This window comes from Bombus pyrosoma, linkage group LG2 (genome assembly GCF_014825855.1).
Source record: "Bombus pyrosoma isolate SC7728 linkage group LG2, ASM1482585v1, whole genome shotgun sequence".
NCBI classification, from domain to species: Eukaryota; Metazoa; Arthropoda; class Insecta; order Hymenoptera; family Apidae; genus Bombus; species Bombus pyrosoma.
In genome coordinates, this window is record NC_057771.1 from 13,848,602 (window position 1) to 13,873,239 (window position 24,638).

General features: G+C 35.5%; 1 protein-coding gene and 1 long non-coding RNA gene across 3 annotated transcripts in view; one reads left to right on the top strand and one right to left on the bottom strand.

Annotated features, from left to right (window-relative positions):
* The window catches only part of LOC122572112, a 27,685-nt gene extending 10,723 nt beyond the window's left edge, over positions 1 to 16,962 (bottom strand). Inside the window, exon 1 of the long non-coding RNA XR_006318376.1 lies at positions 52 to 16,962. This is a non-coding gene — a long non-coding RNA (uncharacterized LOC122572112). The remainder of the gene's footprint in view (positions 1 to 51) is intronic.
* LOC122572067 (ubiquitin-conjugating enzyme E2 H) overlaps positions 1 to 24,638 on the top strand; it is a 45,504-nt gene that overhangs the window by 11,449 nt on the left and 9,417 nt on the right. The gene's annotated exons all lie outside the window — the stretch shown is intronic.

Genomic DNA, 24,638 nt, shown 5'->3' on the forward strand with positions numbered 1-24,638 from the left:
TTTCAAATCTCCTGGCTAATTATACAGGCGCGTTTAACGTATATATCCTACCTGTTGTCGAACGTTGTTTATCATTATTGCGTCAAACATAAATTACTTAATTTCCTTTCACGCACCGTTATCGTCGTCCGTCGTTTCCTGGTAACCTTGCGCTGTGGCGAATAATTTATCCTCGAGGAGAAGCGTGGCTCGCGAATCCGTCGCGTTTACGTGTTCATTGTACGTTTCCAGCATTTGATATTCCAAGGTCGCCTGCTCTTCGTACACCGGATACACTTATGTAACAGTGTGTGCATTTACGCTTTCCTCAGCCTGCCAGCTGGCCGACATGCATGCAAAAAGCACTATCGATTGACCGACGTCCAGTGGCAAAAGTTCCTTGACATCGCTTTCGACGGGTTTGCCAATCTAAGCACTAGTCCTGATTCCTCATATTATCCGCTCGCAATCGAGTTTCATTCAGGTGGCCTGTTTTGTTGTGACCGATTTGATTAAAAGGCCAGAGGCTAAAATTTATGCTAGATACAGGCCAGGCCTTGAATCGCTTCTTCGTTCACACGATAATAAGAAACATTCGTTTTAGTTGTTAGATTCGTTGGAAATGTTGCTATGTTTACTAATCGTCGGATGTTTGTGTCAGATATTTGGTGATCGAAAGGCAGAATTTTAACATGACTTACATTAGTGGAGAAAAGAATTTAATGCATATATATACATAAAAATGTAATACATTTTTAAAATGACTGGCAAATCCAAAAAGTTTCATGTAAGATTCACGAAATAACGTTATAATAATCGGTATTTTTAAACTGTTGAAGAATAGATTGACGTACATGTGATCCTTAAATCAAATGAAAAAGCAATTTAGACAATATGGGACAATAGTTGACGGTGTATTGAATTTGAAAGTTTCTATAAAAGGCAAAAGATGTGATATTTTCATATATTTCCCTCGTAGTCTTTATATTATACGAAGCTTATTTTGCTTATTAGCTTTCATTTGCTATTATTGAGTCAAAGGAGATTCAGTATAGTCTGGATTAATTTATGCCTATCCTTCACTGTGAGCCATACCGTGTATATTCACTATCGTGAGTTATAATTGGCCTACGCGGTGCAAACACACTAAAACATTCTATCGATCGTTGCGTTTTCGGATTTAGGTTGTTGTTTATCATCGTTGGAAAGGCCAGCGCAGTATGTTTTTCCTTTTCTCGATGGTTCATAAATTACTTACGCAATGCGAACACCGGTCAAGAAAAACAGGTACAAGTAGTGCATGCTACTTAACGAATCGGTGTGTCCGGGTCGATCGATCCATCGATGGTATCTCGGAATGTCGTGTCATGAAGCCATGTTTATAAAATTAATTTTATTGTTCGTCCGTCTTTATTTCTACCTTCGAAAAATTTCACTTTTACTCTGATTATTTGTTTGTTACAGGTATTGTTCTTATTTACGATTTGTATGTTCCGTTAATTGTATTACATTTAACTGTATTATATATATATAACTGAATTGAATGAATAACTGTATACCTGGATATGTACAATTTCTACCAATAATTGTTATATACAGTGTGTTCAATTTATCTGGGAACGTGTAAATGTGCCTGAAATTATGGGCGATACGGAAAATTGTTTGAAACGAATGTTGTACGATGTCAAGGAGGACACGTCATATCTACATACATTTCATTTTGCAACGAACCTTATAGATGTCATGTTTATACTTTCAGATGGAAACTATATTTTCTTATTTTCTATTCTTCTCTATCAGAATATTTTCAAAACATTGCTTATATATTTCTTGCATCTGTCGCATAAGCCACTATCGAGATATAAATTCTTCAGAATGTTGTAGTCTTCTGGAAAGTTGTAGCCTTTTTAATGCTGAAACTATAATACTGAAAACGTAGAAGGTAAAACGACTGGTTGTTTTAGAGGCAGTATTTAGACGTAGTATTTAGAGGTAATATTTAGAGATAGTATTTAGTATAAACACACGTACATAAATAATCGGCTCTTTTTAGAGCCACCATGATGTACAAAGTCCGACCGAGCAACCTCCCCGCGGTGTACATTGGATAACGCCAATGCCGGCGGCATATCAAATTTGAAATTTAATATCCTCATAGTGGTTTGCGCGGATGATACGAATAGTGCTTTGAAAACGTTTCTCTGTCAGTTACAGGAACATGGAATAAAAATATATAAATTGTCACTTGAAAATATAAACGTAATCTTTCCAAGGTCATCGCAAGATAAAATACATATCGGTACGGCATGTCTCTGTTGACATTGTAGGTAATTTGTTTCAGATATTTTTCCGTATCTTCTATAATTTTCAAGATATTTACACGTTTCTAGATAAATAGCTGTACACACTGTACACATATACTTGGTTATCAGTTACAGGATGTATAGCAATTGAAAATAGGAAAGTAAAATTTGTGTTAGTTATTATTTTACTATCGTCTAAATACATTGTTATTATTTATTTTTATTTATTATACTCAATTCACGACTATCGACTTAGGACGGATTTCGGACGTTGCACTTCTAAATACATCGTTTAAAAGCAATTAAAGGATCGTTGCTGTGGATGAACATTATAGAAGACTGACTTTAAGATAACTGTTAAAGAACTATATAGATACAAAAAGTAGATGGGAAAATCGAACAGACATTGAAAACACATCCACTGCTTTGCACTTTGTAATGCGGGTCAAGAGATTATGTTTGATCAAATTCACGAAGAATTTATATTTATCGATATAAAAGTACGTTAATAGAATAATAGAAAAATATTTATGTACGTATAGATATGCGTATAATTTTAAAGTTACTTGGGATTGCAGAGGATTGAGCGATTACGCAGAGAATTCAAAGCCATCGGAAGTTATTTGCAAACTTCACTGACGACACTCGCGGCCACAAGCTTGCTTAACACAACACAATGTTGCTAATTGCTGACAGAGATAATTCTTCGTTGATAATTATTGCACTCAGATAAACTTGAACGTCGTCGATAAGCCAGCTCGCCGATCGACTCGAAACCATCACAGGCGGCACAACCTTAATTACGAACGTCACGGAAATCGACCTAATTAATTATTTGTTCCTTTCGCTCCCCGAAGAACAGATCACCGATTGTTTAAACGCTCCCCTTTTCCCCTGAATCGTTTTAAATTGATTTATCGTGCGTATCTCCTCTAACTTTCTTGAAGTCTCGATTCATTGCGATTGATAATCCCTAAACAATCCGTTTTACGTATTCTCCACAATAATTTAATCTGTAACCTTGTTATTCCTACTTTTAGCTTCTTTTCTGTCAAACGCTGAAAGCTCCAGTCGTTTCTCCGCCATACGAAATTGCTGCTTACAAAATAAATAATACTAAAAATAATAGCAGCGATCGGTTCAAAAGTGACTTTCCAACCTTTCATGAGTCACTGGAATGATCTGTGGATTATAAATTCAGGGTTTGAATGAGCTTAATAACTCAGCTTAAAATAGTAAATCACAACTTCTCTCGGTATTAGTTTCGGTATTTACTTCGAAACCGAAGTATCGTAAATCTTAGAGATTTCTTAATACACATTGTTTCGCAAGTTTCATAAAGGTTTACACCATCGTTGAGGGGTTACACTTTCACGGATGAAGCATTATCAACTTTCGAAGATTCGCGTCGACGTTTTCCATCGAAAGTCCCCCGTGGTGTTTCAATGTTGCTTCGGAACGGGTTATCTGTGTGTCCTGCACGAGTGCACGATAGTTTGTGCAACTTTTCGCGATATTTCAAAACGTACAAAGGCATACAAGGTGATAAAGCTGGTTTCCGCGTCGTTTCACATAAATCGATGTAGTTTTGTAAACGTTCTGTGAAATAAATGGCAATCTAGAGAGAGCTGGAAATAGCAACGATGATAAGACCCGGTTCGATTCAGCTGTATCTCGTTGGCAGTTTTATTTCTATTCCGACAATGAGCAAAAATTGCGTAACACGTGTTACGAGTACGCAGACGGTCCTTATTGCACTGGTCTTCTTTTTTCGCTATTGTCATGGGTTAAACGACGATGGCTCGTTTTCTGTCACGGAATACTTCGGAAAAAACGGCTGTAATAAGAAGAGCGCAAAATCTTCGTGTCAAGGATATTCCAAGATTTAGATAGCAAGTTGAAACATTGCACATTGGTAAAGATTTCGTCGTTTCGTTTCTAAAAACGTTCTGCTATACAGTTAGATATCCAATATTTTCCAAGATATTTACGATTGAAATTTCACTACGTTGAAGTTTAAAAAATATCGCTTGAAGGGATTACACAGTTGAGCTAAATTTCGTATTTTGCCCATAACATGTACATACGCTACCAATTTGAAAAAAATTGAGTCTTCCATTGAACTCAAGCATGTAAAAAAAATGTTAACTCTCGATACCTGAAATATTCTGCTGATAAAATTCTATAGCTTTAAAGGATTCTTTGATAAATTAATTCCATTAAAACGTACAGGTAACTGCTTTCGATATCTTCAGAATTAATTTTCTATTAATAACAAAATTGGGGAGTAATAGGATATTTAATGTAGCTGCAATTAGGAAAGTGATTGTAGATTTCTGACAAGAGGTTGTCCTCTGGTCGTGGAAACGTCTTGAAAAGCGAGCAGCATAATGAGGCGCGGCTGTTTGCTTTGGAATTAATTGAACCTCTTCGTCTTGTTCGTCGGTGTGAACATTAGCATTTCACGTCGCCTCGGAAGAGTATACCGATTGAGTTGGATCTAGCCAAGAGAAGGTAACGGTATCGTTGGATGGAGGAAAAACGTTGCAACTTCCTCGAGGCTTGCTTGGACGAAGCGCCTGCATCTGTTGTTTTCCTCATCTTCTACACGCTAATTGCACGGTCGTGTTAGGTCGTCAACTAGAAGTTGTTGGAAAACAAACGATCGTAGAAGTAGTTGTAGGAGGACTGATAAGATTAACAGCGTTACATTACATGTGCAACACGTGGGCTATCTAGTTGGCTCTTGGCGAGCACTATAATTATAGAAAGTTTTCTTTCGTTTCTTCGTATCTTCTTTGTATCATTTTCAAACGATACTGCGTGTGCGCGATTTTGGATGGCGGTGTGTTTTACGAGAAACTAAATTTTTGACGACTTCCTGTCCTAGGGGAGAGATCCTCAGTGGTGTTGTGTTCCTTAGAGGATCAACTTTCGTTGAATTGGCGTTGTATCCCATGGAGGTAGTTTTCGATGGTCCTATATTTTACAGAAGTAGGTAGAATTTTTAATGGCGTCGTATCTCATAAAAGTTACTTTCGATGATGCTAGCACAAGATTTTCAGTAACGATATGCTTTATGAAGAATTTTTTTTCTTTATACAGAACAAAGTTTTCGCTAGCATCGTACTTTACAAGGAGCAAAATTTTCAGTAATATTTATACGAAAGTCGCAGCAAAGAAATACGATAGGTTACACGTGCCATTCTTAAAATTCAATATACGAGATCAGTCAATATCACGTTATGAAGACTGTCTTTTTATTCGATTTTGAGGTTAAATATTTTCGCCAGTCTCTTAAATATTTCAGAAATATCGATCGCCCTAATACTACATAATCACACAGATTTTTTTCTCTTCACAAAACTTCATGAATCTATTACCTATTTTTAAAAGCTTCCGATTTAACAGACTGACCTCCTTCTCAACTACGTCATATCAAAGAACTCTGTTCTAGCCATTTTTAGGTGCTCTTCTTAATAAAGTTTCTTTTTTAACTAGTTAATTAATTAATTTATAACTACAAGGCAACAGAATGACCCGAGATGCTTATCTTAATCGACCAAGGTAAAAGTTAGAAAACCAACAAAAATGTATTTATCGTGTTTTTCTAATATAATCTTCATATCGCAATAAAGTGAGAATTTTTCATAACGTCGTATGCTACAAGGAACAGTCTCCTGCAAGCTATCCCACAGAGAACAAAATTTCCTATGGCGTCTCGTCTCACCGTTTCTCGGTATGGCGTTGTGTCTCAGCGTGAGCCATTTTCGTCAGCACCACGCACACGATTTCCATCAACGTAACGAGCTACTCAGAAGGATCTGTCCTTCGCAAATAAAACCAGTAACCACAACAACATCGGACCAAGCGGAACGCAAAAGAACGCGCCCCAGTGACGCAGTGAGGCCTTTGATAAAATCAATTTGGTCCCATTCCACTAGCCTGTGGTCATTTTTCTCCGACACGTTCCATCGTGTATACGTACGTACGTAGATCGGGGCGTGCGCACCATCTACGTTTTACTGCACAAAGCATAGTCGTTTGGAAATGCCTGTAAACGAGCGATCGACGATACACATCGGAGATACCGTGTTCCGCACAGTGACCCACTTTAACAGCCCTCTAATACGCCCCAAGATTCTGTTCGACACTGATGTTAAAAACCACGCAGCTTTATGCCTCCTATACGTGACCGCACTACCGGATACTGCAGGAATGTACATTCAGGAAATGGATTCAGTGGACGTTAACGACTCTCGACACTTCTAAGTCCAGCTGTTTAACTTTGTTTAACTCTTTGGTGCATAGTGGAGCAGAAAGTGTTCCGCCTTGTTCTTATCTACTTATACAGGGTGTCTCACCTGAAATTAGCACCTTGATTTTTCTCATTATTATTATTTGCAGTGGGAAATGTTTGAACGAAAGTCGAATGGTTTAGCGGGGTGCATACTTTGATGTTATTAGCTTTATGTGGGTGAACGCGTTAAGTAAGTATGAGGGTCAACTTTCATGTTTTAAACGAAATCGTACATTTTGTGATGAACTAATCGATGCAGATGTCCATCTCCTACACGGTAATATTAGCCTATTTACAACGAAAAACCATTAGGAGATTAGAAGATTAACTTGAATTTGTTAAATTTAATCTATGACTGAAAATATCGCTTCGCGTTTGTCCTTGTCTTTCATACAGTGGTATGGAAAAGTTTCTGAAACTTCTTTTTATGTTACTTTTATGCTACGAGAAATAAAGAAATAAAAAGCATGTAGATATGTAGAGGGTGTTTCCATGTATGATTCTGTTAATTATTGAGCATTAAATATGTCTCATCATAAAAAATACTGTATTCCTCGAGAGTTTTCAAGAAAAATATCAAATATCAAATAATTCTTTACTAACTACGTGGAAAAGTTTCCGGAAATGACTTGATATTGGGCTATAAGTCACAATCGGTTCTATTTGACTTTTGATGCAGGCTCATTCTCCACTATACAGCGGAAGTATAAAGTAAATCATTCTTATGGTTGTTATTGTGAAAATAGGAAGTATACTCAACATGACGGAAAGCGTAGAAAATACGAATATCAATATTCGTTCTTTAGTAATTTTTCGTCGAAAAAAAGGCGAAACGTTACAATCTATCGCAGATATGTTATCGTTGAAAAAGTTTACGATCTATCATGTACATACAATGCGTATTTCTTTATCTATCGTAACACGAAAAGAGCTTCCGAAAGCTTTTTCACGCTACTGTACATTCAATTTGACAAATTGAATTTAAAACATCTCCTAAATATCTCGACCAGTTGTATCGATTAGTGCATTAAAAAGTATACGATTTAATAAATTAATAATTACAAATATGTGATTCTCTTTAAAACATCAAAGTTGATCTTCATAAATTCTTGACGCATCCATGCACAAAAAAGCTAATAGTATCAGAATATGCATCCTTCGAAACCATTCACTTTCATTCAAATATTTCTCGCTGCGAATAATAATAATGAAAGGTAAAAATAATAATAAAAAAAAAGATCAAGGTAATTTCAACCGAGACACCTTGCGTATGCACAGTGGAATGTTTTAAGTCCCACCTTGAAATATTAACCCTTTGCGGTCGGTATATTTTTCTGATGGCACTATCACATAATCGAAGCGATATATTTACCGTCGTCATAGAGAAGTCAACAGAAGACAAATTTTTTAATACTGCCACCGTGGTGATATCCGACTTTAGAGACAAATTTTCAATGCTTCTCACTTTTCTGTTCTACCTACAATATTATTAGAGAGAACAATTTTATTGTGGTAGGAAGGTTGAAAGTCAGATCTTGGTTTGTCTACTTGCCCCGTGGTTCGTCAAATACCCATATAATTCATAGTTGGAGGGCCAAGAGGAACAAACAACTTGTCTAATGGAGTGTACGAAAATAGATGGGGCAGTAACAACAGTGTTTACGTATCTCCTTTTCCCTTGAGTATCTTCTATGATTTTCAATTCGAGAAATTCAATGTTCCTATGTTTAGAATCATTTTTCTATTCCATCTATATTTCTATTACGAAAAGAACTTCAATATGAAAAAATCCGATTCAAAAATCACAATGCTTCTTATCTGTTATTGTTTCTCTATTCTTCGTTTATTATTTCAAGTAATAGTTATTCAAAGTAACGTTTTTCTCGAACAACACGGTATCAGTTCCATTCAATCGCAAGATTAATTTTGACGCAGACCCTGAAATTACATCGCCCCACTCGTTGCTTGTGAGAGAGGGACAAGCGTTCTCCGCTTGTCTTTCTGTTTCCATTAATAGTTCACAGCCGCGTTGTTGCACGCGTTCTCGAGCTCAATCGACGGACAGATTCTTGACGTTGTCCGTTGCCAAATGTACCGTAATTGCATTTTAATTGCTTGCCATTTCTCAGCCAGGAGAACGAACTGCGTCGACCAATTTTGTTCGACTATTTTTCTACCAACGATTGGGAATTCGAAGTTATAAATTACGATACCAATAGTTTGAACGACTTGAAGCTTGACAGTGTCGTTTGACGTTGTTTCCGCCTGTGGAATACCAGACTCGACTGCTTGACGCCAAAAGTACATTCATAAAAAGAAAAGTCGACCAGGTTCCTCCAGCCAAGAAACTGCCAACATAATTTATATGTAAATACGGTCGTCACGTTCGTTTACATCGAAATCGAAATCGAAATTGTTCCCCCTTTGCAATCTATTTTCAACAGATTGGTTACGTTGAAAGTATCTTTGAGTAATTTTGATAAAATATTCTTTTACGTCTTATTTTCGATGACGTATTTACGTTTGAATGGGGTAGGAATACGACAAATTTAGCTTACGAGTACAATTATACCGAATTAAATCTCTTAACTTTCCAGGTAAAATGAGATTATAATTGAAATCTGTTTCACATAAATTCGCAATCTCTTTCGAATCATTTGATCGTGCTGGGAATATCTTGAATAATTTCCATCTTTTATTTAATCTAACGAAGCAACCTTACGAAGATTCAGGTTTCATTGGTTTTAATTTAAGTTTCTTAAGTTTGAATTAAAATAGAATTATAACACGAAATTGAAATTATTCTTGCCCGTAGATTGTTTTTAACGGACTAGTTGTTGAGAAATATCTTTTAGTAATTTTGATAATATACGTTAGTATATTTTATTCAATTTACGATGAAATATAAATACGAAGATTGAAGCTTTTTAACTTTTCCAATTATTTCCATTTCGCTAGATCGCGATGAAAGCATATTGTCTTCTTGGCAAAATAAATTTATTAATCGAGATTTATAAGACTGAGTTGATGCATTTTTGCCAGTGACTTGCTATTTACAATACAAGGGTTTGGATTTCGCTCGAACAGAATTCTGCAGTCTTACAATTCGACTCCATAAATTCTAAAATGGAGTTCGCTGTAGGTTCTCGGTCGGGACAGGTTTTCTCTTCTTGGCAATCGACGCAAAACAAATGTGGTCACGGATTTCGTAGTTGGAATGACGTGTACACATTTATCAGCGAGAAAGCCAATATTCTTTTTATTTGAAAAAGAAAAAGAAGATAGCTTCTTCCTTTAAACTTTTGAGATAAAATCAATATTTATCTCGAACTTCCGAAACTGCATCTTCGATTTGGCTGAACTTTGAATGAGATGCGAGAAAATAAGTTGAGCGTTTACTTGTTTTCGATTCGCGAATTACGAAACAAGTTTATTTGCTATGAAATGCAAATCATTCGTCTATTTGTTCGCATTTACAATTAATCTCTCGATTCATCGGAATTAAGTCAGTTACATAACAACAATACTTCACCCAAGATTATTATTTTATTACATTTTATTTCATTTTGCGCGGAAACGTAAAATTATCCAGAGAGTTTATCTTATCTTATATTGTTTTATTGAAGCGTTGACAATTTTCTAGAATCATAAACACAGATTTATTGATAATAGAGATGAAATATACAAAAAGAAAAATGTCTATGCCTTAAAGAAAAAAGGCAGTGCGTTTTATCGTGCTGCTACAAATATTTCAATCTCTCCAAACTTGCTAAGAGTGTAGAATCTAATCGATAGACAAAATAATGACGGAAAATATATTAATCCAGTCATTGAACATCGTTTTTCAATTACAACGTCGAAAAAAGCAGAACTTGGTAACGTAAATTATCGAGAAGTTGCAAATAAAATGTCGATTCTTAATAAGTCAGTCGACGAAATTCATGATCAAGGTCTCGCGTACGATTTCTATCGGTCATCATCCAACGAAACACGCATAATGCGTGTTTTCCGATGCGTGCGCATCTGTCGTAAATATAAAAGGTCGGTCACCTCCCCTTATCGGCGTCGTTGCACGAATATTAATTCATCGACCAGTCGGAATGATCGTCTCTCGTTGGTGTACCCTAGGGAAAACGTTCTTGCGAAACGTTCGAGCTATTAAAGTCAATGGGGCTTCCTCTATCTCGTAAGTACAACGACCGCGAAATTCTTTCTTTCGCCTGTTATTTCGTTGTTCTTGGTGCTTTTATTCTCCCGCGACGTAGCTTTTAATTTCCGTTGCCATTGCGTTATAATCACGTTATTTTCGATCTTTTGCCATGTTCTCGATGGCTCACTTTACGTTTCACGTTTCTTCGGCTCGCGTTTCTCCGCGACTTCCTTTGTTTGTTGGCTTTTCTAACGACTCCTGCCTTCAAATTGCGCTCAATTTCTTAGTAATTAATCTCATTATTTGAGATTACACCTGTCGCTTTCTAACATATACTTAAAGATTTTAACAGATATAAATTATACAAATTCAAACGATATGTTGTAAATAGATATAGGTATATACAAATAATCGTCTTTTTGTCTCAATATTAATTTTGTCAAAAGCATATGCATGCTTTTCTTTATTATTACAAAGAACGAAAGGCGTCGGGCAAGGTGGAATTCGTTTGTAGTTGTTGGTCGGCTGTTCGTTCTATTATCGTTGGCTGATACGTCGTTCGAGATCATTAACGATAGCACGAGCTCATTATGTAACAGACGGCTATCGGATAAAAGTTTAATTACCGATAGGAGGATGGTAATTTATTTCTAACTAGCGTTACAGACAGAGTTTAGATTAGTTGATTAATATAGCATTGCTATTTGTGTTATTTTGTGCTCTGCGTCGTTTCTTACTCAATTTAATCTTGTATTAAATTTTCCCTTAAGGGATTAAAAGTATTCTTGATTAAACGAGAGCAAAATTGGAATATAGAGAAGTTCAAGAGCCGTAGCGGGATTACGAAACGTTGTAAAATGAGTAAAGAATAAAGAATAAAATTTACACTTGCTTTATTTGAATATTTTCTGGGTCAAAATAACGAAGAATTTATATGTACATACATAATATACATATATTGCGTGGAACTATATGACTATAACATCTATTCCGCTGTAAAACTTTTATCGTGACGAGTTTCATTGACCTCCAGTCACCGGAAAAATTGCGTTACTTATAAAGTGACCTAATAAAATTAATCGAAATATGGCTTCAATTTTCATAGTGTACATTGTAGGTAAGATGTTCGATTAGATAGCAACAATGAATCGCAATTACCTTCGGTTTTCACATGGAAAATATACAGCTGCAGCGTTCACTTTTCATGCATCTTTTACTTAAACGTATAATTTAGAGACTAAAATTAAAACGATAGCGTAAAAGCGAGCATCTACTTCCGGAATGATGGATACTAAGGGTGTTTCGTACGAAACAATGACTTTAACAACTTGTATGAATAAGAATTAAGCAGTCTATTTATCGTCTGGTTGAGTTGCTTTGTCGAAAGCTAGAAAATTTATGCTGCTTTTCCTCAAAGCAGCCCACGAACGTACGACTCACGATTTGCGACGAATATTCGCGAAATGGACGCATGAGAAACAATCATAAAATTCGTACACGGGAATCGCGGTCGTAAATGTTTTCTTAGGACACAATGGAGCTTTTCATCAAGCTGTTTGCGATTTTATTAGCTTTTGTTATGAAAGACATTTATCCTTGTACAAACTGGCTACGATTTTTTTTTTTTACTTAACAACTAAAGAAATTGCAATAGCAGGGAAGGAAGCAGCTACATTTTGTACACATTGACGTTGATGGTTATTATGTTTGTTGACTTTATATAATTTTTTGTTTTATGAGAACACAGGGGAAGATACACATACGGTTCGATTAAAAAAACGTGCATGATATCGTTCGGAAAGTTTCTTGGAAAATGAAAAAAAGCGTCTTTCATTGTTGCATCCAATTTTGAAGCTCAAACTTAAACTCCAATTTAAATACAAACTGAAACTGTATTTATCGGAAATGAAAAAGAGGCGTATGTTCCAAATTCAACAGAAGTGTTTACCACCGATATACGTAACTATAAATTTATAGTACGTTTGGAAGAAAACAAAGTTTTCTATTTAAATTGCTGGAAACTCAAATTGTCTCCTTACAATTGCAATGTATTCAGTTATGTTTTTCTTTCAAAAATGAAACTCAAACAAAAATAGAACTATCATTTCTTATCTTTATATTTACTTCTTGATTGATATTGACAATCTTGATTAAAGTACATGCTATCAATATGATCAAAGTTACTAAACTTTGTCGCTCGTTTTGACCGATCAGCGTGATGACAGTTGTGTTTTAAACATATTTATCTTAGCTAATTCTCGTGACCGATGAAATTTCTTTTCGGTAGTTCTCGAAGTGTTATTATTCATATCGAAACGTAGGAACGTAGAGATATAACGTAACCGCCGTAATGTTATCACAGTGGCCGAGGAATATCGTGATTATACATGTTATTATACATTGTGCTCATGTGCGTGTCACTCGATTTACCAGAGGTTTATACCGTGTAAACAAGTCTCGCAATAGCATAGCGTGGATATGATGAGGATTTTACATATTATTCGTGGTACGGTCGTATTTAGGAGGTTTTCGCGTTAAACTCGCGAGAATCGATGGGAAATCGTGTACATACATAATCGAGCGTAATATTTTTATAGATCTTTTGATTCTCTTTAATATTGTGCTGTTTGAAAGTTACATAGAAAGTAACTTTTTGATTTTGAAAATTTGACTTCTATTTATTACTTCACTATCGTATTTCATCGATATACCATTGATTCATTTATGAAATGATTTATCTATAATAATTGTTAGTTACTAATTTTATTATTAAGAAAGTAATTGCATTATTAAACGGTGGATTGTTATGCAAATTTATATTTGCATGAACACTGAAGAAGTGAAACCTGAGTAAGGGTCTGTTTCACTTTAGATGTTATAACGAGAACTTTACGTTAGGAATTTTATACCTTTTTAAATATCATGTATACTCTGCACAGTCTCGTACATTTCCTTGCAAAAACATAATAATCCGCGGTCTGTTTATTATATCCCGCTACTTTTGCAACGTTACCCAATAAGCTTTGAAATGGGTGAGCACTTTTTGAAGACTAGTTTACAGTAATTAAAAACTGCACTCAAATTATGTTAGCGATAAAATGAAATTAACATTATTTTGAATAATGTTAGAAATTCAAAATGTTTAAATAAAATGTTCAAATAAAAAGCTGCAATTCATTCTAATTTTTCTTCTCATAAGCAAACAAAATTCTTGTTATATATACTAAAAATAGATGTCGAATTATATTGTTTGTAAATAAACGAATGGCAAGAATCTGCGTTGTTTCTCGAAGGTAACTTCGCGAAGAAAACTAGTTGATTGACTCATAGCTAAGCCATAAACTTCGCGATACACCTTTTAATTAGCAATTCGAACTTGCAAACTCAAACTGGGAACGAAGAATCGCGTTCAACGATGGGTAAAATTGTTGCAGCTAGAAATCAAATTAACGGTCGTTTATGGAGCTTTTGTTTAACCAGGGAACTTTATTGCTCATTAAAATGCACGAAATTGTACGCTAAAACCTTAATGGCATCTCGGAGCAAACGTGTTCTGCCACCCTCGGTAATCATCAAACTCAGATGTTTAAAATTACCGACAACCCCCTAAAAAACAAAACTGAAACAGACGAGAGAAGAAGAAAAGCAAAGAGATAAGAAAAGATGTTAATCGAAATCGAATTATTAATTCTAATCTTAATTAATTCCGCTGCGTTCCTCAAACTTTTTACGTTTCAATCTTATCTTAATTTCACTGGAGAAAAGAAGTTTAATGTTTTGGGGAAAACATCGATATATATAATTGAGACAAGAGATCATGCAGATCACGCAGTAATGATTTTTTTACATGTTCCTCAAATTTAAGAAATTTTTCGAACGCTAGAAAAATATGATTCGATCGAAAATGATTCAGAGAACGATTAAAAGATGATTAGTTTAATAAAGCAAGTCTATAGAACTATCAATAAATCCTTCAGAAATGAGAGAAAGATAAACAGGAGAAAAAAGAAGCAAACGATTGAACAATAGCGTTAATCAGACTAAAGTACTTGATCAAATAATTAATTACATGTATATTTACAACACCAAATAATTAAAATTGCCAACAAGTGCAAAATAGCGAAGAGATAAGCATAGAAAACTGATGAAAACGATATTGAACCGATAAAAATAAAGTGAGAGTGAAATTATTTCAAAATCAAAATTAATAGCGAACGATTGAAATCGCATTAATTCTAGATTTGACGTGATTGATATTAATGAGAAATTGCAGATTGCATGCCCCGGGAAACGTTTTCCACGTTTTCTGCCTGTTGTTTTTCGTTTCTATCCCGCGCAAGCCATTCTGTTGAGCGATGTTTCCACGATCCGAGCTTTCGATTCTTTTCCCAGGCCGCAGGAAGAACACTAGCAATTGCTTTCGAGGCTTTATCGAGATATTGCCTCACGGAGAGCCGCCAGTGAGATATCGTGGCCTGGGGTAATTGCATTTTACCTTTTCTCGAAACGCGCTTTCACGACACTTTGCATCTGCACAAGAATGAGCACAAGGATCGATCGTGCTGTATGACGTATGTATATGTGCAAGAACGAGCTCTTTCATATGGTACAGTGACTCTTTTTTTTTTAATCCACTTCAACTGTTAGTTAATTGTCACGTTGCACAATGCGGCATTTGAATGAGGGTTCGGCACAAAAATCAAAATTCACTGGCTACGTTCGCAGGCCCGCATGTTCGTAGCTCACGTTCGTAGTTCATGTTCGTAGTTCACGTTCGTCGTTCACGTTCGCAGATCAGGTGTAGGCTACATTTGTACGTTTGCAGGCGACGTTTGCCACATTCACGTTGTCTGGACAATTTGTCCACATTGTCACGTTCCACAGTACGGCATTTGAATGAAAATTCGGAACAAAGATAAAAAATGCATTTAATGTACAGCTTTCCTGAAACCTGATAACAGGAGATGCGACATGAATAAAAATCTGTTTATCAAATCTTTGTATTTTCCCTACTGTCTGGTTTACTTGAAATGTCGCGAATACTTATTTCTTTGTCTAACCACGCACGGTGACGTTTAAGTAAATAGTGCCGATGCCGGAAACAATCTTTCCATTTTTTCGTAGGTGCTATGCGAAAATTATTTATCTTCCCTTTCGTTCCGTCGAATATTGTGCTGACATTCGAAACAGAGTAAAGAACAGAAGTTTTGCGTAGTTTTAAAAATGTTCTTGGATTAAGCGTGGTCAGAAATCCACTCTTCAACCAAGTCGCAATTACGAATGGATTTCACCAAAAAAAAAATGAAGAAGATTCAGTGTAACAGTTCGTAGCAAGAAAATTATATGACAATGTAATACAAAACCTACTTGGAATAGAATAATCAAAATTACAGGATGGCTTGAATCGTTTCTTTCTAAAATAGATCTTCAAAGAAGGAAAGAATTTTTTAAATTGGATAAATTAAATTTTTGTGACAATTATTGTTTACATTTACATTATTTAAAGACTGATGATATCATCGAGTAATAAGATTAAGATGAAACAATGATTATTTCGATTTTTATCCACTGTATGCCGCACTGTGCGTTGCTTCGATTACCTTATGGAATTAAAGGAAGCGATGAACGATTAATTTCGGCATTTAAACAACGTGTCGGAAATCCAATTGCATTGGAAATTCGATTTATAATATTTTCTTTCGTATAGATTTATTTTAAAATGGTCGCAGTAACAGTAGAATCATTGCGTCAATTTGGTTTATAATATTGTCTGCATTGATTTATGGTATTGTTTGTAGAATTCGAAATAACGGACGATTAATTTGTATACGACAGAAAGGGATGAAAATTCAATAGCATTGAAAATATAATCTATATGTATATCCACAAAATTGAGTTAATAGAATTGTTATTGTTGATGTAACAGAAGATTTATTTATGTACAAAAAAAAATGGATTGGAAATTATTATAAATTGTATCGAAGATTCGGTGTGTAATATTTCCTGAGTTCACCTAGAGTATTATTCGTAGAATTGGAAGTAATAGATGGTTAATTCGTGAACGAAAGGGGAGAAAGGAATAGTGTTTTGAAAGTTCAGTATTATTTTGAGAATTATTAGTAGAATTGGAAATAATAGACAATGTAGATGTAATAGATGAACACTATAATATACGTAATATATGTAATTGTAATATATATAATAATATATGTAATTGTAATATTGCTGGTTTTAATCAAGTTTTTTTTTCTTAATTTAATAATTTACATTCACAATTTGTCCAATTTGGACATTTGGTGAATTTTTTTAGTTGTTTGATTACCGTGTGGGTGGCTACCCCCAGCGGGGTACCATCTTCGTGTTTGTTAGGTTATATCCTTTGTGAGATCTGCTGGGTGTTTCCTTTTAATCAAGTGAATATAGATTTTGTGATAAATCTTTGAAGAAACATTGAAACACCAAGGTCAGTTCTATTAAATGTTCAACAACGTCAAAGACACACCTCATTAAGTCACCGCAAAATTGAGTCAGCTTTATAAATTCTACTACCGTAATACAGTTAAACAACGATTCAAATTTTTGTTCAAACGAAACCACACCTAGATAATTGTGGTGAAAAGAAAGATAGGATGAAAATAGTTGAGAAAATTCCGACCCTTTAATGGTCGACCCACTAGTAACTCCCTTATCAGCTTAAAAACGCACAGACTATTTAATTTTCACTTTCCTTTTTTTTTCTCGATGCGTCTAAATTGCTGCGCTTCCAGCTGACCCAGTTTCCACGCAGAAGCTGTTTGCGTCACACTGTAAATTATGTTGTGCATAAGGGTCCCTCTCCACCACCCCTATGTAATCTCGTAGAACTGATCGCGAGCATGTGCTAGGTTCGAGTGATTATAAGGCCATCGAAGGATTAAATACTCGTTTAACGAGATTTCGTTTCATCGTTCGATGTTCGACGGACGCGAATTCGTCGACCACGCGACATGTTGTACTTCCTCTCATAAGTTGGATATCCATTGGTCACGTAAAATGTTTGCTAACGTTTGCGAACATGTATTTGCTTTTCGGTTGGGACGCGAAGCATAGATGGACGATAAATAGAGCCGCGAACGATTATTGCGTACATTTGTGAATTTTCAGAGTAATTTCGATATTTCAAAGAAAATTTGGCGTTTATTTGTATATGTGCGTGCTTGAAGATCGATACTTAATATACTATTTTATGCTTGCGAATACGTATTTATGCGGAAAAATATGTTTATTCAACTATAGTGGCTGTGCCAAAGGTTTGCAAACGTTTCCGGGTATTTGTGAATGTAAATTTGTCTCGGTTGAGATACGTAGCATTCATGGACGACAAATAACCGAGAATGATTACGAGCGTCTGTAATCGTGCAGAGTAATATTGGTGTATCAAAGAAAATTCGCTATTCCGTTGCATTCAATAGAGGTAAATGTCTGAATGGTTCCGTTATTAATGATCTTTTACTTTAAACTTTCCGCCTCTTTCTCCATCATATCTTCACCATTTTTATCATTTTTCAAATTTGTCTCCTGAGAATTTCCTTAGCATTTCACTGTTCTAGGAAATTAACGCTAAATACCAGGCTTTCGTTTTCTCAATTAGTAGCAACATTCAAGCGTCCATGCAAGTTTGTTGAGATTTATCGACAGAAACATGATTATATATACTTACCTATTTTCATAATATTGCTTTAATTTGAAGTAGCTGTTTATATCATATATTTTATACGTTATAAATCGGTGGTTTCAGCGTTGATGTAACGATTGCATCAAACAGCTGCAAACCTGCGAATATTCTTTGTTGATCTTACATCACAAAAAAGAAATAAATATACAGCAGGCATATATAATAAAGAGCAATCATAGATAAAACAAAAATGAGTAGAGAATGCAGCAGCTCACTGTATTATTCGAGGATTAAGAATGCACGTTTGATGGATTCTCGGTTTAACGAAGAAGGCGTTGAATACTCGTCAGCGCATGATATGGGTCTGCATGAAAATTCGAGGCAGAGTCGTGTTCAATTATGCATCGAGATGAAAAGTTTGCATCGAGCTTATGGTATAGAGCATGCACGGTGTTCGACGAACTTTCCACGATATTCTCAGAGTACGTCGCCGGCGTGCACTTATCCGACGTTTCGAAAATTTAAAGTAAGACGTTTCTCTTCGCAATCCTCTTAAACGTCTCGTCGAAGATTTCATTTCCTGCTCGTAAATCTTCGTCGCTGTTAAACGGTGCGCACGTGCGAAACTAGCATCCGATAGAACTACGTTAATGGATGTATTTCTATTTTACAAGGGAATTCCAAGCGTCACGTCAATTAACCTGACTCCATCTACCTTTTCGAATTCATTATTGCTTCCTTTCTGCGTTTAATTCTTTCTTTTGTAATTTCTTTTCTAGCTATGTATACTGACGAGCAAGATGAAGGACATAATCTGTATCTGATAATCTTTTATAAATTGAAGCTAAAAATGGAATCGAAGATAAGATTTAAGTATTATTTCTTGTGCCTGATTGACTCGTGAATATAGATTCATGTAACTAGTATAGACAGAGTTATATTTTATAACTATACATAATATCTAATTTTACAATATTTAATTTCTCCAGGGAGACTGATACATAATGTATATTTAATTTTCCTTAAGACAAGTACAGTTACCCTATAGGAGATATAACGAAGGTCATTGTGAATGAATTTACCTTTTTTTTTTGACCTAGATAAACACGACTCTGAAGAGACTCATCTATTAATTACCAATTGTTACGTTGCGTGAAACAGTCTGCGCGACGTTTCTAGTTGCCTGGCCGCCAAGGGTTTGCACCGCTATTCAGACCCCCAATAAACCTAAGGACCCACCATAAACTTAGGCTTTTAGTTTACCTTTTGTCTTAGTATTCATCATTAACTTCTATCAACCTTGAAGGAATCGTTGTTCCTGTAAGTGCTACCGGTTTATGGATGGTCCCTGGAACAGTCCTTAGGTTTATTATGCGTTCGTACTAATTACGAAGAAAGCGAATATTTCCCTGACGGGAAAGCTGCTTTTTCCCACGAACAAGGCCACCCCGAGCTTTCTTCAGTAATGCTACGAGAACGCACTTCACTGTTATTACGATACTCGTACAGTCAACACCTTGACTTGCTCTCAACAAGAGAGAGCAGTCACTACCAGTTCAACTTCTGGCTCAAGTTCTGTAACAGTCAAATTCTCTTCATCGGTTCACATCCGTCAAGCACTCTGTATCCTAAATAACGTTTGTCCATATTGTATAGAAAATTGTTGGAAATATATATATCTTAGATCCTGTTACCGCGGCGTTACATCAAAACAATCACCCCTATTATCTTAACGGAAATCAGGGGATCGATTAACTCGTGGTGTCGATTATTATAATCGTAGCGGGAATTTACGACTCCCGTTGACGTGATATCTCGCGAGCGCGTCCCCCCGCGATTGGTCGAAAATTACACCAACTTCTTTTCCTCAAGTTTCTTTTCCTCTGCCCCTCTCCCCAATTATCATATAATTCTAATATAGATAAATGCGAATTAATTTTCAATGATTTTAATCAACGCACGTTTCTAAAATATTAAGCGCATATATCCTTTAATCAAGTTATACTATAAAATACAAATTTCCTCTGATGATCCTCAAACATAGATCATAGAGCAGCTAATGAGTTGAACGTACAAGCTTCACCAAAATTTGCTTCCGCCAAACCAAAACAATTCAAATAACTAAAGCTAACTCAAACCGCGTCAAACATTTAAACCACACGCATCGGAAACTACCGGAAACAAACACCTTCTGTAAACAAATCTGCAAAGACAAGAAGGAAGAAGAGGGAAAAGAAGGAAAGAACGTGGATCGAATCCTGTGGGAACCGCATTGACCGCACTCTTCAAACATACTCGGTCGTTTGCATTAATTCGACGGAAAGTAATCGCGCGCCGTTGGTCACATGGTCGGCGAGTTTTGTTTGTGCAGGTCCGTTTCAGCTTCGAGCTACGCTCGAATCGCAGAAATGGAAAATTAATGCGTGGCACGGCCCTCGCGAGTGGCGCACGGCAACGCGAGTAAAAACTGGGTCACTAGGTCGAGCTTGGAAGAGAGAAGCCCCGTATCGAACCTGCATCCACGGGCTCCAGTCCCTTCGTCTTTCGAAATGCGTCCGAGAGGGTGAAAAACCTTGAACGGGCCAAGGATGAAAGAGTGCAGGCCGCAGGCGCGTGCCACTCACAAGGAAGGTTAGGCAGCTCGGAAATTCGAAAAACGATGGAACTTTGTGCACAAGTAAAGTATTTCATCCGTAATACAGCCCCATTTTTCCTTGATGTTCATAATTCGGTTGAGAATTTTTTTTTCGTAAAATATCTCTAGAATCGGAAGGATATCTGAAAAAGGTTCATTGTTTAATTGCGTTTACTGAACTGCTTAAAAATTTGTTTGGAAAATTTACGGTTTACGGGTTATCCCTTTAAATATTTTTTTACTATACGTACTGAAATATCTTTGGATATCCTCTTTTCGTATCTGTAAATGATTTGATGTACTCGATCAAGTTCATTTACATGGAAATTATTAAAATTACATTTAATTGTAATAGTTTTTGTTTATAAAATGAATATTTGAACATTCGCATTGGCTTATAATTGGGTATATTTTTACATATGAAAGAGAAATTCTTCATAGAAATATTTGAAACAAAGATACTAGCCATGCATATCGTATAAAAACTGACGCCCTACAAATACTATATTTTGGTATAGCCTTTTTGCTTCTAAAATATGGTGATGACTAACGAAACTGCATAGGGACAAGGGAGGTATTGTTCTTTATAGTTTACTGTCACATCACGTTTCTATCGTTACTAAATATTATTTTATTCGTATATGTGTCGCGATCTATCTACTTAGGTGGCGATCAGTCAGGTTGCAACTGTTCGGTTGAGATCGCGAACCTTGAACGATATTAACGCTCAAGGTGAAGGTTGATTTTAAAGATTTCTAGTAAGCTTGGGTTTAGTATGTTTATTTGAACTGTTTGGTATAAACGGAAGAGTATGAAATGTAAGTAGCAGAGTTTAAACGTAGGCGAGTGTGTGATGAGTCTCCTTTCTCTTGAAGTGCCTGGTGTGTTTATATTCCAACTGTCCTTGTAGAGGGTGTGTTTTCATCAACGTTTCCTGTGAAATGGGAATTTGTTTCTGTCCAATCCTGTGACTATCGAATTGTCGCGGGCATCCTGCATGTGGTGCACCTTGTGCGTTCCTGGTCGAGGATGCGTAACGTCCCCATCGTCCTTGATCTATTGTCGAATTCTCATCATGTCAAGATTTATAACACGTGGTTTACTGTCGAGCGCAATGTGGGAAATTCCAACTTCCCAAAAAATAGCAGATGTGTTGTCCGTATCGTAAACTGAGGACAACTTAAAATCCTGGACAAATTAGGTTCACATTCCTAACGTTAGTTTTGTTCGCAGCTCTGTACTGTATCGACTGCCGCTACAAACTGCTACCATTGACTGCCATTACAAACTGCCATCATTGACTGCCACTACAAACTGCCACCATTGACTGTCACTACTGACTGCTACTAATGTCACTACAGTTAATAGTAATTTGACTGTAATCAATATATAACTTGATGACTACCAGGATAAAAGTTCCTGAGTCAGTAGATGTCGTTTTTCGGTAATTTAACTGCTACTTGACGCTGTACCTTGGCTTCTATGTTAATGTAAATTGTGAACAAGGTAGAAATTCGTTTTTAATAATAACGGTCGCGCGACAAAAGTGAAAATGACTGGCCAGCAATCGCTAATGCGATTTCATTTTATTGTATTAAGCCGTTGTGCGTAAAATGTCTTTTCAAGTAAAACTTTTGAACGCGTGTTAGTTCTCTGGAACGACGTGTATTTAATCAACCTTTGGCTTCAAATGACATTCCAAACACGTCACTGTATAGTTTGACATGGGAAAAGTACGACGTGACATATGCACGCCACCAATCTCCTTCGTACACTCCGAGCGATGAAGAAGGAAACAACGTATGTTATTTTGAAATTAAAATATTTTTGTGAAAGGCATAGATTGTTAATCCTTTGTATATTTTGACAAGGGGAACATATGGCAGGCCAAAAGCCTTGTTTCAGAGAGAGGGAATTCAGAGTAACAATTTATTTATTAAAAATATTTTCATTTCTTGATGGCTCATGATGTTTTTTTTCATCTCTCAGTGTATGGAGATTTGTGCGAAATTCAATGAAATTTTTATGGAAAATTTCTTTTAATTTAATCGCACGTCAAAGGACTGATACAATTTTCATTTTCTCCGATAATCTTTCCCAACCTTTTCCAACGATATCTCTTGTTATTTTGTATCTATGAAAATTATTAATTTTGAGATTGCGAAATTCTTTAAAATTAATAAATTGATAAATTGAATACGTGTTAGAAAAAGTAATCGTATTAAAATAATCAAAATTCCTTATCTAATCCATGTTTATTCTTTGAAACGCCAAAGTAGCTATTTTCTTTCGTCTTGGCTTTTGTTTGTCGCTTAAGTCATGCGTAATCTATTTATTCGCTTTCTATACTTTTCCTATTTACACCAAGCGACAAATAATTGTAGAATAGTTTTACTTTCATCTGAAACACTACCTCTTTCATTGTTTACACTGGGCTGTTTCCAGTAACATCTTCTAAAACACTGTCATTGATATTCTATGGTATTCCCCTTAACTTATCCTCTGATGAAAGATTATCAGTCTAAGAAGAATTATCAGTCTTCTGTTCTACGAGTTAACATTAAACTTTTTCTTTTCACATTATAAGCTTTTTTTAAACCCACATACTGAAACCTTTAATTTTAGAGCACTTCCTCTATGATAACATTTTTCAAGATCAAAGCGATATAGAAAATTATACGAATATCTCAAACAACAGAGTTTAATGAATATCGAGCAGAATGTTGCTTTGCATTTGGAAAAATGATTAATTATGATTCGAAAGTAAGAAGCATTTGGATGATTTAACAATTACGGTTGATCGAAACTTCTCGATAATTTTTAGGAAATGAATAAAAGTTATACCTACTATGATAAAAATACAATATTTCGCGTTATACAATAACGTTACACAAAAATAAAATATTTTCATTTCTTACTCAAGCAGTAATTTTATCGTATGATTTACAACAGTATTATAGAAACACGAGTTTGCTTTCAATAGATGTAGTTTTATACTTTGTTCTAGCACGACGCATTTTATTTCAATTATGCACGTATATCGTGTTTAAAGCGTTAACCATCGATAACTAGGGTGAATTATACGTTATATATCTAGTGAAGTAGGATAAGCACGATTAAACCACGGATTGAAATATACGAATATTTAACCAACATTTGATTGTATAATTACGTTTCCATGATAAATAAACTAGTTAGGAGATTGTATTTTAGACCGTTGGAAAGACCGCTCATTTAATTCATTTAATTAATTAATGATCAATTAAAGCATAATGTTGCATATGTACAACGTCAAGCGTAAAAGCGTAAACAATTTTTCCATATTTTCATCAAACATAGGAAATACTTAACGATGCAAAGACATAATTAAATCGTAAATATTCCAAGAAATGACACTAGATTAATTTCTCTAATATATGATTCTTCGTTAAATTTCAGAAATCTACTCCATAGAAAGTTCCTTTTGTTAAGAAGGAAATGAAGCGAGATGTAATTATATATTTCTTCCCTTCTTGGTTGTTTTTATTCCTCTCGTTTTTAATTGCGATAAAATTCGACCTGGTGTCGGTGTAACCAGTTAGGTCAAACTAACAGAGGATCGTGGTGAACACGGCGTA